This window comes from Fukomys damarensis, unplaced genomic scaffold, assembly GCF_012274545.1.
Source record: "Fukomys damarensis isolate Sample0158 unplaced genomic scaffold, DMR_v1.0_HiC HiC_scaffold_9, whole genome shotgun sequence".
Lineage (NCBI taxonomy): Eukaryota > Metazoa > Chordata > Mammalia > Rodentia > Bathyergidae > Fukomys > Fukomys damarensis.
The window spans coordinates 38,934,508-38,949,747 of NW_022900921.1; positions in this window are offsets into that span (position 1 = coordinate 38,934,508).

Here is a 15,240-nt window from a genome sequence, read left to right on the forward strand (position 1 = left end):
TGTTCTTCATTATATAGTTGTGCTGATTGTATCAATTAGGATAAAGGATTGTGATTGATTCAATGAGCTGTTTTCTTTGGTATTACAAAAATGAGAATGTCTGTGAGTCATTAGAGACCCATGGGCTGAAGCCCAACTATATTAGGAAGATTTAAGTAATAACCTAAAGGTTAAACTAAGGACAACCCAACAACAATAGTAAAAATGAGAAAACACTTAAGCAAGTTACAGGGACAGACTTCCAGTTCACCAAAGGCAAATAGTGGGGCAAATGAGGATGAAAAGTCTAACAGTGAATCATCAGGACACCCTGACCTCTAAGCACAGGAAGTAAAAAAACTGATCAATCAGGCTCTAGAGAAATATAAAACAGAAGTAATTTCCCAGATAATCATAGAGATGATGAGCAAAATGAAAGTTATAAGTTGTGACTCTAGAACAGAAACTGAGAGGAAAATAGATGAGCTCAGGACTATGATAGAAGCCATGAATGCCCAGAATAAGAAAGAATTGGAAACAATAAATGTCCAATACAAGAAAGAAATGGAAACCATAGGACAGATTCGAACAGATATCCAGGAGATTAAAAGCTCCATTGAGAGTATTAACACAAGAATAAAAGAGTCTGAAGATAGAATCTCAGATATAGAAGATAAAAGTTCAGTCAGTGACCATGAAAAGAGAGGTCTCTTAAAAACAGTAGGGGAACATGAGAAATAAATACATCAACTCTTAGACGATACAAAGAAGAATAACATAAGACTGATAGGAATTCAAGAAGTAGTAGGAGAAAATGCAAATGACTTAAAAAAGCTGTTCACAGAATTAATTATAGAAAACTTCCCAAACAGGGGAAGAATTTGACATACAGATAAATGAGGTATATAGGACTCGAACTAGCCATGATCAAAAAAAATCTGCACCTAGACCTATAACAATCAAGATCCCAGAAACCCAACAGAAGAACAAAATACTACAAGCAGTAAGAGACAAGAAACAAATTACATGCAAAGGAAAGCCTATCAGAATCACAGCAGACTTTTCAATACAAACCTTTAGGTTAAGTAGAGCCTGGAATGAGACATTTCAAGTACTAAAAGAAAACAATCTCCAACCTAGACTGATTTATCCTACAAAACTTTCTTTCAAAATGGATGGGGAAATAAGATATTTCCATGATAAAGAACACCTGAGAAACTTTATGAATACCAAACCAGCACTACAATGAATGCTAAATAATATCCTAGAAAAAGACAATGAAGGTAACAATACAATGAGGCCCAACAGAGCAAATCAAATAGGCAAGCCAAGAAACTTAAAGGAGAAGGCGAAAAAAACATGACAATAATAAGTTAGTACATATCAGTTATAACCATCAGTATCAATGGCCTCAATTCATCAATCAAGAGAAATAGACCAGCAGAATGGATTAAGAAGAAAAATCCAATAATATGTTTTATATAAGACATGTTTAGTGCAAAAAGAAACCCATAGACTGAAAGTGAAAGGACAGAAAATTTCTTAATGTAACAGGAACCCACAAAAAAAAGGAAAAGCAGGGGTAGCAATCTTATTCACAGACAAAGTAAGTTTCAAACCTAAATTGATTGAAAGAGACAAAGAAGTTCACTACATCCTTGTGAAGGGAACAATTCAAGAGGAAGAGATAACAAATAATTTATTTTTAATTTATTGAGTATGTCAGAAAGTACATATGCTTTTTTTCCCTTTTTTCTCCCCCCCCCTTTTTTTTTTCTTCCTCTGATGCTGGGGATTAAACTCAGCACATTGTTCTGGCTACACAGGTGCAGCACTACCAAGCTAAATCTCAGGCTTTACATTTCATATTTTTTAAATTTAGCAACATGTTAATCCTTATCTTTATATGTTGGTCTACCAAATTGATGAGTTATTTTGGTTCTCATTTTCTTTGCTTTCTTATTTGAGAATTTATGAAATCTGTATATATGAGTAGTATGAAAAGTATTAAGGTGCATCTGTCATTTTCCTGTTTCATCTCTGCTTTCTACAAACTTACTTTTCTGTCACTACCGCTTGTTTGGTTGGAAATTTGTTAAGACAAATGTTGTTATGTTATCAATATAGCTTTATATGTATTTTCTACTGATGACAAATATTAAATTTTAAGTAAATTTTATTATAACTATACTTAAATAAATCATTAATATCATTTAGTATCTGGTACATATTACAAATTCTCCAACTCCCTCAAAGATGATACTTATTTTTTCTCAAATCACACAAATCACCAACATTCCATACATCACTGCACTGTTTTATTATACCTAAGTATATATTGTATTGTAGAAAATATTCATTGTGTATATGTGTGGGGGGTATGTTTTTACATATATGTGTGCTATTAAATAAGAAACATGGTCATGTATGTGGTAGGATTGTGCACATTTGGCCTATTGACAGTTTCTCTGGCAACCTTATGATTTCTCTAAATTACATGCTTGACTTAATTCATAGTCATTCATTTGGGAAGAATATTACATATGTATTGTTGTTAAATTATATCATTATGCTTATAAAAATATAATAAAAATAAGTATGGGATATAATAAAATAGAAACCAAAATATCTGATCTTAAAAATGTGAATTATTTTAGTTGCTTTTGGATTTCAAATATAAGTATATTTTTTTCCTGTGGGAAGTTTTGTTAGAAAATGTAAGTGATACAATCAACAAGCATATGATATTTATCAATTAATAAAACCAAGGAGCTTATAAATCATAAAATTTTGGACAGTTTCTCAACTATAATATGTAACTTTGTTTTATTTGTAATTACATTATTTCAAAAATATTCTATCTTAAGAAAATGACAAAGAACATGTTTGAAGATCATATCAAACTAAAAATGTATTTCAATTATTAGTCTGTGTTACACAAATTTTTGTTTATTTCATATCCTTTTTTGCTGTCATTTTTATGTATACTTGAAATTTTTATTTAGTATCTTCATTTCTTGTTATCACGTATGTTTTCAATCTTTAATACAAAAAAGAAGCAGCTGCTCAGAAAATTATTCTGATCTTTATTCACTAAGGGGAGCCCAAATAATTTTCGTAGCCTTATGGAAAGATATGCCTTGTTAAGTATGTTGTCAAAAATGTTTACATTGGTTATCATCAAAGGGCTGAGTTCTAAATATGTTATTGTAGTATTTTTATGATGGCTATCTTCAACATATAATTTTTTCTGTATAAGGAAATTCATGTTGTTTGACCATGCAGGTTTTCCAACATATTGTTTATGACAATAACCTTTTGATCCAGATATTCTCCCTTCTCTTCTGCTCCACCTACTTACAGTTACAGGTACATTTGTAGGTCCATACAATTTCCTTAGATGATACCATAACAAAAGGTAGTAACTTAAATAAATTTCCTGGGTTTTTGTTTTTGTCTTTATAAATTTTTTTTAAAAAAGAAAATACATTTAACAATGGCTATTCTATACTATGATACACATCTAAGTTTGTTACTAAGATGTCATCATGATTGTAATGCTAAAATATTATCATTATGTGTGGCTCCTGATTACAACTTTTTCTGTCAATATTCTACAAAAATCAACTACTTAGACAACCATGATTGATAAACAATAGCCCTCTAACTATATTTTAAATTCCAGGATCCTTGATATCTACATAGGCTAAGATAGCCATTATTTTGGCTCTGGCCCTCCAAGGTCACCAAAGGTTCAAGGTATGAAGGAACCTTTTCTACAACATCCTACATCTTTGGTAAGTCACCCAACTTCCTGAAAAGGGAGATTGCTGGACACCAGAGGACAAATGTAATGTGTGCTAAAGGAGGGTCACCAAAACAAAATCTTCCATGCTTTTACTAAAAGCACCATGGTTAAGCAAGGCCAGGACCCTAACAACTGACACTGGGAGCTGATAGTCTCTGTGCATGGTTCTAAAATAATGCCTAAAGAGACTTAACTCACCTTGAAAGATAACAAGAGGTTCATATTGATTAACACAGGTCTCACTCTAATTTGGTCTTAAACATACAGCAGAAAAGAATAACCAAAAGAGGTAATCAATCAACAGGCACTAGTGAGAGACTTTTGAGGCCCATTCTCCACCCAAATATTCCTCTTGATTAAGACACCCTCCTCCTGTAAAGGTTATAAATGTGTTAGTATGGGTCTGTACTTTTTCTAGATAGCCTGAGGACTTCCCTATAAATACAGAGGGCTTCAGATGTATACAAGATTTTATTAAAAATTCCAAGGTTTGGTCTGCCTTGCTCAATAGACAGTGACAATGGGCCAGCATTTATAAGAGAGGTTGTACAATATCTAGCTAAACTGTTATACTGCTTATTGACCTTAGTGTTCTTGTAAGGTTGAAAAATGATAAATTATACCATTAAGGTAAATATTGTCAACACCGGGTTATGAGTTGATCGGCTCCCGTTGGCCTTCTTTAAAATAAGAGATACCCCAAGTCATACTGAGTTCTCCCCATATGAGGGCTTATTTGGAAGGCCAAATAAGATCTTGAGAGACTTTATATATGAAAAGGGTCATATATAAGACACTTATGGTTACTCCCACAGCTGTCAAGGTAACTAAAATTCAGCTACCCCCACTCTAAAGTAAAACAGATCTATCCAGAGAACTTCACAGACTTTGACTCCAGGAGACAATGCACTCAAACCCCTGCTCTAAACTTAACTCCCTTTCAGGTTCCATTACTCTCATGTTGAACCATATCTTCATGCTCCTCTCCCAGTCATATCCACAGGATGTCATCTGAGCTATTCCACGGGACCTCTAAAGGTCATACTTACTCAGATTCCAGAAGACCTGGTTGCCCAGGATCCTTCACCATCATCCAGTCCTGAGTTAGATAAACCAACCTAACTGATTACCCTCTCATCCTCTCATGGGGTATTGTGACACATTTCACACTACAGCACCCACTGATATCCTAAGTCTTCTTATATTAATACTTCTGGTACTTGTCTTTGGAATAAGATTGGCCCCAATATCCCCTCCCAATTATAATTTTACTTCCAGATGTTTACTCTCATTGGCCTATTACCTCATAATCTCATTCTTTGCCATTCTTAATTGCTGGAGACAAAAATGGTTCCTCTCCTTCTCCTGTTTTCCCTCCTAAACCTTACCCAAGCCAATAGGCCCCTGGTGTATACCTTGACTCTCTCCCAGTCTAACTCAGCCCTCCTTCAGGCCCAGGTAGGATCTCCTAAAATCACGTTCCAGGCCACCTTGTGCCAACTCTTTAACCAAACCCCATCAAATTCCTGCTGCTCTTCAGACTGGCCCACCACTGATTTCTGCCGCCCTTTCCATATCTACCTATACAGTTGCCCCCTGTGTTCTCCATCTTATTCAATCCCAGATCAGTTGCCTCTCCACTCAAGTCTCATGACAGATGGCTCACCAGCTGATACTTCAGGCCAGAGACCTAAATGAGACCACCGTGTTACATGACAGACAACTGACTAACTATAGCTCAGATCTCAGCTCAGTTTAAACATTTTCTAAATGATCTTTGGACTGATATTTTCTAGTTTGCTCCCCAACCTGGTCCTATTACCTGCATAGCCAACTGGATCACTAATGCACGGCTCCAAAAAACTTTATCAGATTTCACCCCAACTGAAGTCACAATCTTTACCTTTTTACTTGTTCTTAATAACCCTCCAACCCAGTCCACAGCCTCATACAAATTATCTTCTACTCTCTCCTCCCTCATTAACTGATTTGTGTGCTTGGACTTTTCTCAGAAAGCCCTAATAACAATTCCAGTAAAAATGCTACTGCTGTCATTAATTCCATGTTCATAAAGGACAATGCAGACATCCAGGCTCCCATGCCTGCCCCTAGGTCGACTCATCGCCCCAACCTCAGCAGGAAGTAGTTACAGAAGACAAACACTCTGCCCCCTTCCCCTGGCCTGTGGTTTACACTGGCTGCTGTTTCTCATCTAAAACCAAAGAGTGGGGAATGTTAGGGAATTGATCATGTTAAAGTACGCTGTGACGCTGCTATCACAGGCTGCATTTTCCTGGTGCTTCTTGGCTCTTAGAATGACTTCATGCTCTTATCTTTAGTTTCCCTCCCACCAAGGCCACAGTGGTCTGGAGAAGTTGAAACCTGTTTCTGCAGGGCTAAACCCATAAAAGACAACCTGGCCTGTGATAGGTTAAAAGTAGCCCACTCCTCATGAATAAGCAATAGCCCAGCCCAAAACCAATAAAAGGACCTTCCTTTCTTTGTTATCTTCTTCTCTTCTCTTCTTCTCTTCCTCTCTTCTTCTTCCTCCTCCTCCTCTCTCTCTACTCTCTCTCTCTCTCTCTGCTCTCTCTCTCTACTCCCACCCCTTGAATAAAATCTCCAGCTGGACCTCTAGGTGTGTGTGTGTGGCCTAGTTGTTGAGTGTCACTATTCCCTTTCAATATTCATCCTTAAGTAAGTTGTTCAGATGCCCCCAAAGACAATATCTCTTGGATATCAGACTTAGAGATAACCTCCATCAATAAAAGAGTATAAGAACAAACAAGTTACAAACACTAATTCAGTTTCTAAGTGTGACTCTTTCCCTAACCTGCCTTTCCATGCTAGTGTTCATGCTTTGATTATACATGGTCTAATTTCTTTGGAATTTTGTTTATTCTTGCCTAGAGGTTGCTAAACTCCAAATGGTCATACAAGTGGAACAAAAGACAAAACTGCTAGACTTCATTTACCAGGATCTACCAGACTGACTGTAGAAAGTTCATAACTGCTAAACTACAATATAACTTCTATATTGAATTCTAAATTCCCCTGGACCTTCTCCTTTATCCTCTTTGTGAAGGCTATTATTAGTTCTTCCTGTTGTTGGCTATATTCATAACAACCCTAGTGACCTTATTCTTTAGCCCATATGTTCTTAATTGTTTCTTTGGTTTTGTCTCCACCAAACTTAAAGCTACCCAACATGACAATGTTTGCACCTACTAAGGGCCTTTAGATAGACCCTCTGTAGAGTATCTCCACTGATCAAAACTACCACCCTCTTCAGCCAGAACTACCAGAATGGTCTTCACCCCTTTCTCCCTCATGGCAGTTAAGGATAATTCTTCAGAGGGGGGATATTATAGATAGGTAAGTTAATTAACTATCTTGTAGATAGTTAGACAGGGGCTCCCCCTCAAGGTTCTAGCCCTCAAGGTCCCAATCCTCAAAGCTACAACCTTTTAGGAGCCAACACAGCAAGGAGCCAACATGGAAAACAATTGAGACAGATTCTGTGGTTCCACCAAGATTACGCAATGGAGCTGTTAAAATTTCAGAGATCCATCCATGGAATCATCAGTCTCAAATCAAGAAGGCCCATCATAACAATTCCTGGGAGGCTCATACCAATGATACAACTCACTTAAGGGAGGAGGCAATGCACTCAAATCCCTGCTCCTGTCATTCTGGATGCTGATAGACCAACACATGGCTGAAGCCTGAGGATCTCAACCCCAAACCACTGCCATCTTTTCATGCTTGGTCTCTCCCTGACATTTTTATTCCTACCTCTTAGTGACATTAATTCTTTTTTTTTCTGTTTGGTACCAGGGATCAAACTCAGGTCCTTGTTTTCATGAGGCAGGCAACAGAAACACTGAGCTAGATCCCTGGCCCTTAACATTAATTCTTGATATAGGCCTTGAGAGAACATGAGGTTTTAAAAATAAATGAATTATTTGTGAATCATAACAAGACAACATTTACTACAGAATTATAATTTCAAGGTATATGAAGCATTCAGGCATTTAGAAGTAAAAATAACTAAGATTATAAATAAATTTTTTTGGAAAAATTTAGACAAAATAGTAAAAGAAGGCATGTGAACAATGGACACAGGAATTGGAAACACAAAATTACATCAAAAAGGGAGAGCAGGTTAATGGGATTGACAAAACCATATTTGTAGATATGGACTTATTGTCTGGTTGGGTCACTTGTACTTACTACTAAAATTAAGTAAACATACATAATTAATGAATGTATTTGTATAAGCAATGAGAGTGATCTGAATTTCATGATTAATCCAATTCCATGTTCATGAGATAAGAGAGTTCTAAGGAATTGTGATTAACACTTCAGACAGTTTATTCAAAAAAGGTTTGATACAGAGAATTAATAGATACACTAATAAAGGAAAGCAAAAGCCACTATTCCTCTGTTTTACCCTAAAGGTTAATGTTATTGTGCTGAGGCTTTAGAAACCATTCTGTACTGTGCTTAACCTATCTTGCATTTTCATGTTTGAACACTTTTGTTTTATTTTTATTTCCTACCTGAAAAGCTAAGACAAGATTTTAAACAAAGCCAGTTGTCATATAGGCTCATTAGAGAACTCATCATATTGGTCCTATTACAACCATGTCAGTGATAGTTTCTTTAGGCAAGGTCTTGGGGCAACAATATACATCATCTATATATCACTACACCATTGAAGAAAATCCAGGAACAATATCTGGAAATTGAACAGAGGGCATAGTGGGCTATCAGAAATAGATCACTTTAATATGCCAGAATGTGATAACTTGCTTACATATTTGTCTTCATTAAAAGAAACTCTATGAATGTGAAGACAGCATCATTTCAAGAGTTGAATCACTGATGTCTTAAACTTCATAAATGTTTAAGTAATAAATAAATGAATATTATTGGCCAAATCATTATGAAAGTAGGCATTTTGATGGTGCAACACAATGTTACTTTATTTATTTATTTTTTGGTACAGGCGATTGAACTCGGGTCCTTGCACTTGCAAGGCAGGCCACCGAACCGCTGAGCTAAATCCCGGCCCCTTACACAGTGTTACTTTAGAATTAACTGCAAAGGAATGTTTCTGATTAAAAAATATATCTTAATACACTATGAAAATTCAATCATATCACATTTAAGAATGTAATGTGCTCCTATTTCTAAAATGTAGCCTAGGGAATTTTTTATTGTCATAATTTATAAGAACATTCCTTAATTAACCCATATATTGTTTCCATTACCTCTCAGAATTGCAGCCCCTGTCTATCAAATTCAGTAACTGTCACATATCTCTGATTTGCCCCCAGCTGGGCCACTCTGTTTTGGCAGAAATTTCTCTGAGAAGAAATGGTGCTTTGGAAGGAATAATACAGTGAAGTGCCTAGCAGTGGATGGTTACATAAATAGACACACTGGAGAGGAAAAGAACGGGGCCAGGAGGGGTTAGTAATGACTACTAGGAAGGCTTCAGATTAAAACCTCCAGAAAGTAGAGCCCCAAATGATAAATCAGTACTACTAACAACTTCCCAACAGCAGTGTAACTGTTGATGTGAGTGGAAGAGACAGAGCACAAGTAATCATGGTCCATTAAACTCACCTATTTCTTTACAATTAAGTAATCCCTGGCAATATCTCTATCCATATCTCTGTCTGTCTCTCAGTCTATCTATCTATATCTATATATGAATATGTATTTGCAGATTAGAGGAGAAAGAAGGTTCAGTTCTTATTAGCACCCTCAGTTTCACCAGAAATGTGCCATTTTAAAATTTTTCTCCAAATCAAAGAGGCGGGTACAGTAAGGAGGTTTCAAAAAGCCAGATACAGGGGAAAAGTAAAAACACTATCTTATCCTTGGCTCTGAACCCTGTCTGATCCCCTCAAACATCCTAAAGTCTGTCAGAGTGGAGATTTCCTCCCCTCAGAGACCCAGGCAGTATTGGGGGACAGGTTGGGAGTGTGGTGGGTGAGAGCTACAGGCCAGGTCACTTCTCTCCTCACTCGTAAACTTGTAGTTTTACAGAAAAAAAATACAATTTTAAATACAGAAATTCCTTTTAATAACAAATATATATATATATATACATATATGTGTGTGTAAATATATGTATGTATGTATATATATGTATATATACTATCTCACTATACCTAATTTCTTTGTCCTTTTCATTAGCATCTAATCGATGCAATTTTGAATTTTAGAATATTTTGTAAGCACATGGCTAGTAATATGAGATGATCCATGGATTTAAGCTTATATGTGGAAATGCTGTTATAAATTAATTTATCAACAAAAGCTGGGTATTTAGCTCAGTAGCACCTCACCTGATTTGCAAGCATAAGGTCCTGAGTTTGATCTCTGGTACTGAAAAAAAATTATTAAGGAAGTCTCTGAAGTCATCAGAAAAGCATAACATTATAACTGTAAGTGAGCTTATGCTCCTGGTACCTGTTTCCTCCTTTCTTTATAAAATGTACCACCAAATTCTCTGGGATCATAATGTCTATTATTTAAGTAAAGAAGATCTGTAAGGAAAAAGCAAACATAAAGCCAAAGGCTAAAGAAAATGAATAAAAAATAAGCATTCTGGTGCTAAGAGCACTACTGAAGCATGAAGGCAAAGTAGACGAGTAGTGCAGAGATCAAACTGCAATGCACAGGAATGAGGCTAGAATTAAATAAATGACTGCCACATTTGTAGAAGTAGAAAATTTCAGAAGAAACAACATATTCCTTAAACATATTTTAAAGCATCTATTTTGAACTTAAAACCTGAAATTGGGAGGAAGTCAAGCTTTTGATAGGAAAAGGCAATTGCCTTACCAGCCATATAGATTAGAATAAGCACCCACATTTAAAAAAAATTAGAGGTAGGCAGTCAATACTTTAATAAAAGTGCAATTTATAACTTTTTAAAAACTGGGTTATGTACCTTCCAAACAGCATTATAAGCTTATTGAAATGACATTAGCAGCAGAAAATCTAGAACCAACATTTATATGTAAAGTATTGTTGATATGCTTTCTGTTCAGCAGTGAAATGATAACCATGATATGCTAATGAAATATAAAGTGTGAAGTGTGAGCTTGAACCCGAGTTTTAGGAGAAGTGAAGTAGTATTTTGCACATAAGAAGAATTCATTAAAAGTAATAATGAATGTACAATAAACAATATGTTTATCATTTTAATGTATAAAATATATAAAGATACTCATTTAAAATGATCAAAGATCAGGAAAATAAGTATCAATAACAAATTCTATTTCAGCATTGTCTTTGATTGAGGAATACTAAAGGGCTTAAAAAATTATAAAATGAAAATTAGAAAAAGAGCTCAAGGCCAGGCATGGTGGCACATGCCTGTAACCCCAGTATTTGGGAGGCTGAGGCAGGAGGATCGCTGGAGTTTGAGACCAGCCTGGGCTACATAGTGAGTTCCAGGTCAGTCTCAACTACATAGTGAGACCCTGTCTCAAAAAAAAAAAGAAAAAAAGGAAAAGAGCTCAAGTGTAATCCTTAAAAACTGAAAAAATCACATTGAACATGTCATATTTCCACCAGTCATAGAAAAATATAATATTGTGACACACATATAAACTTCTAGCTATGTGCATTCCTTCACACAAGCACAGTCTAAAGTGGAACTCTATGAATAACCAACATATTTCCATAATTTATAAAAATAAATATAGACAGTTAATTTTATAAGACTTCCAATGTATCACATTTATTTAATTACACAATTCTTCATACATAAAAAGTACATTCACAGAAATAAAAGCTAATACTGTACTTTCTGAGATTCTGAATGATCTTAAATGTTCATTTAAATATTTCCTCCATTGTGAAGCTTCTAGAAAGTATTTATCAAGAAGACCCTGTCTCAAAAAAAATTGAAATGATTACATAACTATGTTTGTTTGCATTTTTATTCCTCTGTGCTTTTTGAAAATATCCTTACACACATCAATTTCCGTGAAATACTTATTTAGTGAATAAAAAAATGATGTGCTTTGCTATTTTATGACTTGGTGTAAGCTGTACAGAGCCCCAGCAGACTCAATTATTTTGATGATTGTTTATTACAGTTGCATTTTGTTACTAGACTGCTTTGAAATTCATGAAGTTTGCTACTTGGTGCATTAGCATATGAAAATTTTTTCCTAATATCTGTTGTTTGTTTGCTACTCTAAGTAACTAGAACTAGTTGGTTTCCATTGCATTAAAACTTGTTACCCTTTTCAGCCAAATAACTTGTTCAGTAATTGTATTTGCTGATCCTTGTGTCTTCCAGAACCATTTAACAACTATTGCAGAGACACCACTGTGGGCTGTCTTGACTCTGAGTGAACAGTAATTATACAAGACTTTTTTATTTTCTGTCCATCAAATTGATGTTTTAAATTCTTCAATATCAATTCAAATGCATCATCTATTATAAGCTCTCTTTATTTGCTTCCCTGATTTATAAGTCTTTTGTGGTGTTTTTAATGACCTTGCCTCCATGGAATATTTTAAATCTAACCTTTTCATGCTGGCTTCTTTCCTTACTAAATTTTTATGTTCCACAAGGGATTAACTATAACTATAAGGAAGAATTGAATTTGCCCGCATTAGCACAATATTCTGCCTAACACAATAAATTTTGCTTATTATTAAGTGAAATTAACTGCATAGCTATCATTGGGAAAAACCAAAGAAAACTGATTAGAAGAAAACATTTGTGCAAAAATGATAAGTCCTCAAATACTCTCTTCAAAATAAATCTCTATGCAGAGAACATAGATAAAAATAAATGTTCAAAAATGCTTTCTCTCAATTTTCATGTTTTTAAATCAATATTTACCTTTAAGTTGATGATGGGACAAGGTTTGTAGGGAGTGATTTTTGTTTTTTGTAAGATATTTTCTATGCATTCTCTATCTTATTCTGTTGCTTGCTAAACAATTCTGTGATAAAAAGCAGCTTGTGTGTGAAATTGTCACTGGGTCAAAAATCTACCTAGACTTCCTGTGACTAATTGTCACTAAGACATGATTAGATCATACTCAACAGCAACTGAAAATTTACAGTAGAACATGGGAATGTTCATTATCTTTAAGGTGCTTACCATGTATTATATTTTATAAAAAACAAACAAACAAAAAACAGCCTCTTGTCCAATCCAAACATAGGTCATCCTTAAATTTTAAAACCATGTTGTGGAGGATGAATTATAGCAATTGCTTTTATCTTCTGCATGAGATACTACTTTTGCCAACTGATTCATTTTAAATGGTAATATGAGGAAGTAGTATTTTGGAACAAAACTGGTGCACATGGAGGTTTATTCTCCAAATCTAGAATGTAAATTTGATGATCTATGAAGACTTTTTAAAAAGTTAGAGTCACACAAAGCAAAAAGTTGTGAAGAGGAAAAAAATGGTTGCTTGATTTAGAAGCAGAGAATCAAAAATTACAAGATTTTTGGAAAAGATGTGGCACATGTCTTAATCTATGGATAAGAATGCTTTAAGATAATGGAAATTAAGAATTCTCCAGGGGCCTCTGGGAATAAATAAAAGGGCAAGGGGTTCAAAACCAAAAAAATCAGTGCCACAAAAAACAAAATTATAATATCTGTCTTTGTCATTGGTACAATATAAGCTTCTAAATATCTTTCTTCTTTTCTATCTTTTCATTATATTTTCACAGCTATAAAAGTTGTCACAACACAGTGAATAATAATGTTCTTTTATAAACCAGACTTCATAGATTCATGGATTCATTTTAAAGATTATAGAATAATTTCTGTTACAGGATTATTATTATTTCCAGGTGCCTGCCTGGAAAGCACAACGTCCTGAGTTTGATCTCCAGTACCAGGAAAAAATAAAGGTTAGAGTGAGAAATTTTCACAATAAATTAATACATGTGGATAGTGTCTCAAATTTTATTTCAATACATTTTGCTTATGAGAAAATCTATTACAAGTTCCTTGCTTTCTTGGAACAAGATATGATTTATGTGGTACAATTATTTTTATATATTTTACAGATACAGTGGATCATAACCGTGGATAGATATTTTTTTAAATTGTGCCTGAGAAGCTAGGAGCCTAATTTTTAACTTACATATCAAAGTGTATGGTTAATTAAACCATGATTCTAGTACTTTACTCTGGGAATAACTTATATAGAGATTTAAAATTTTTTTTAAATTCTTAAGCTTATGCTATCTTTCATGTTATTCACCCTTTAAAGTAATATTTTTCTTAAAATATGCACAGGCCATGAATAAAGTCATTTGTCATAATATTATTGTATAAACCTACTAAATAACTGCACCAAAAGCTTCTCATCACTCTGTACTTACTAATCTCATCCTCTGCAAGAGCTGTGCATTCTTCTCTAAGGCATCTAGACAGGTTTTTCATGGTTTTTAAAAATTTACTGTGAAACTATAAAAAGGATTCATGATCAGAGGCTACTAAAAAGTGGACCTTGATTCATAATAACAGAACACATTTTAATATGTGTTAGGCAAACATTAACCTAACAAACAAAGCTAGAGAAGAACAGAATCTGTGAATTGCAGGCAGAGACGTACTTCTAAAACATCTTGGTAAGCTAATCACATCATGCCTAGGCTAATAACTATTTGTATTATAGATAAATTTGAATTAGAAGCAAAGTCCTCCATGGGTAGTTACTAGTGGGCATTAGTCTTCACACACAGACCCAAAGAAATCATGACATGATATTTAAGCCACCTTTAGTGTTATAATCACACATGTGTCACTGTATCAAAATTATGAGAGCAACGCTGTCTTTAAAAAAACACAGATAAAAATCAAATGCTTGAAATAGTCAAAATATATCTGCCTTTTTAAAAATAGAGAAGCGGAAAGTGATGAAATAAGCATGCTTGGTAGATTTTGGCTCTGCCTAAGTGGGAAAGATACAAGTTTTCTTTCTCTTAGAATGACTGATATTACTAAGAAATGAGAGCTCCAACAGTATGATTGTGCTATCAGAAATACCCACGTTTTAAAAAAGTATCAAAAAAAATTTTTTTTTGATACCGGGGATCGAGCTCGGGCTGTTGTGCTTGCAAGGGAGGTGACAGAACCATTGAGGTAAATCCCCAGCCCTCAAATAATTTTTAAAGTATTTTAAAAATTAAAATGCGATGCAGGCCGAAGTAAACAGCTTGCCAGTATATACATTTTAGTTTAAAATGTATATAAATACTTTAAAAGACAGCTTGTGTTTTTAAAAATAAAATCAAGAACATTTTGAAATAGCACTTGGATTTAAATTCCACAGCAGAGTATGGAGAGCTTGAAATTTTTGTTTTTGTGTAGCCATTTGCAGGTTTGATAATTTGTTAGTTATGTTAACCCATGAAATTTTGGACCAAAGACTGAAAATCAA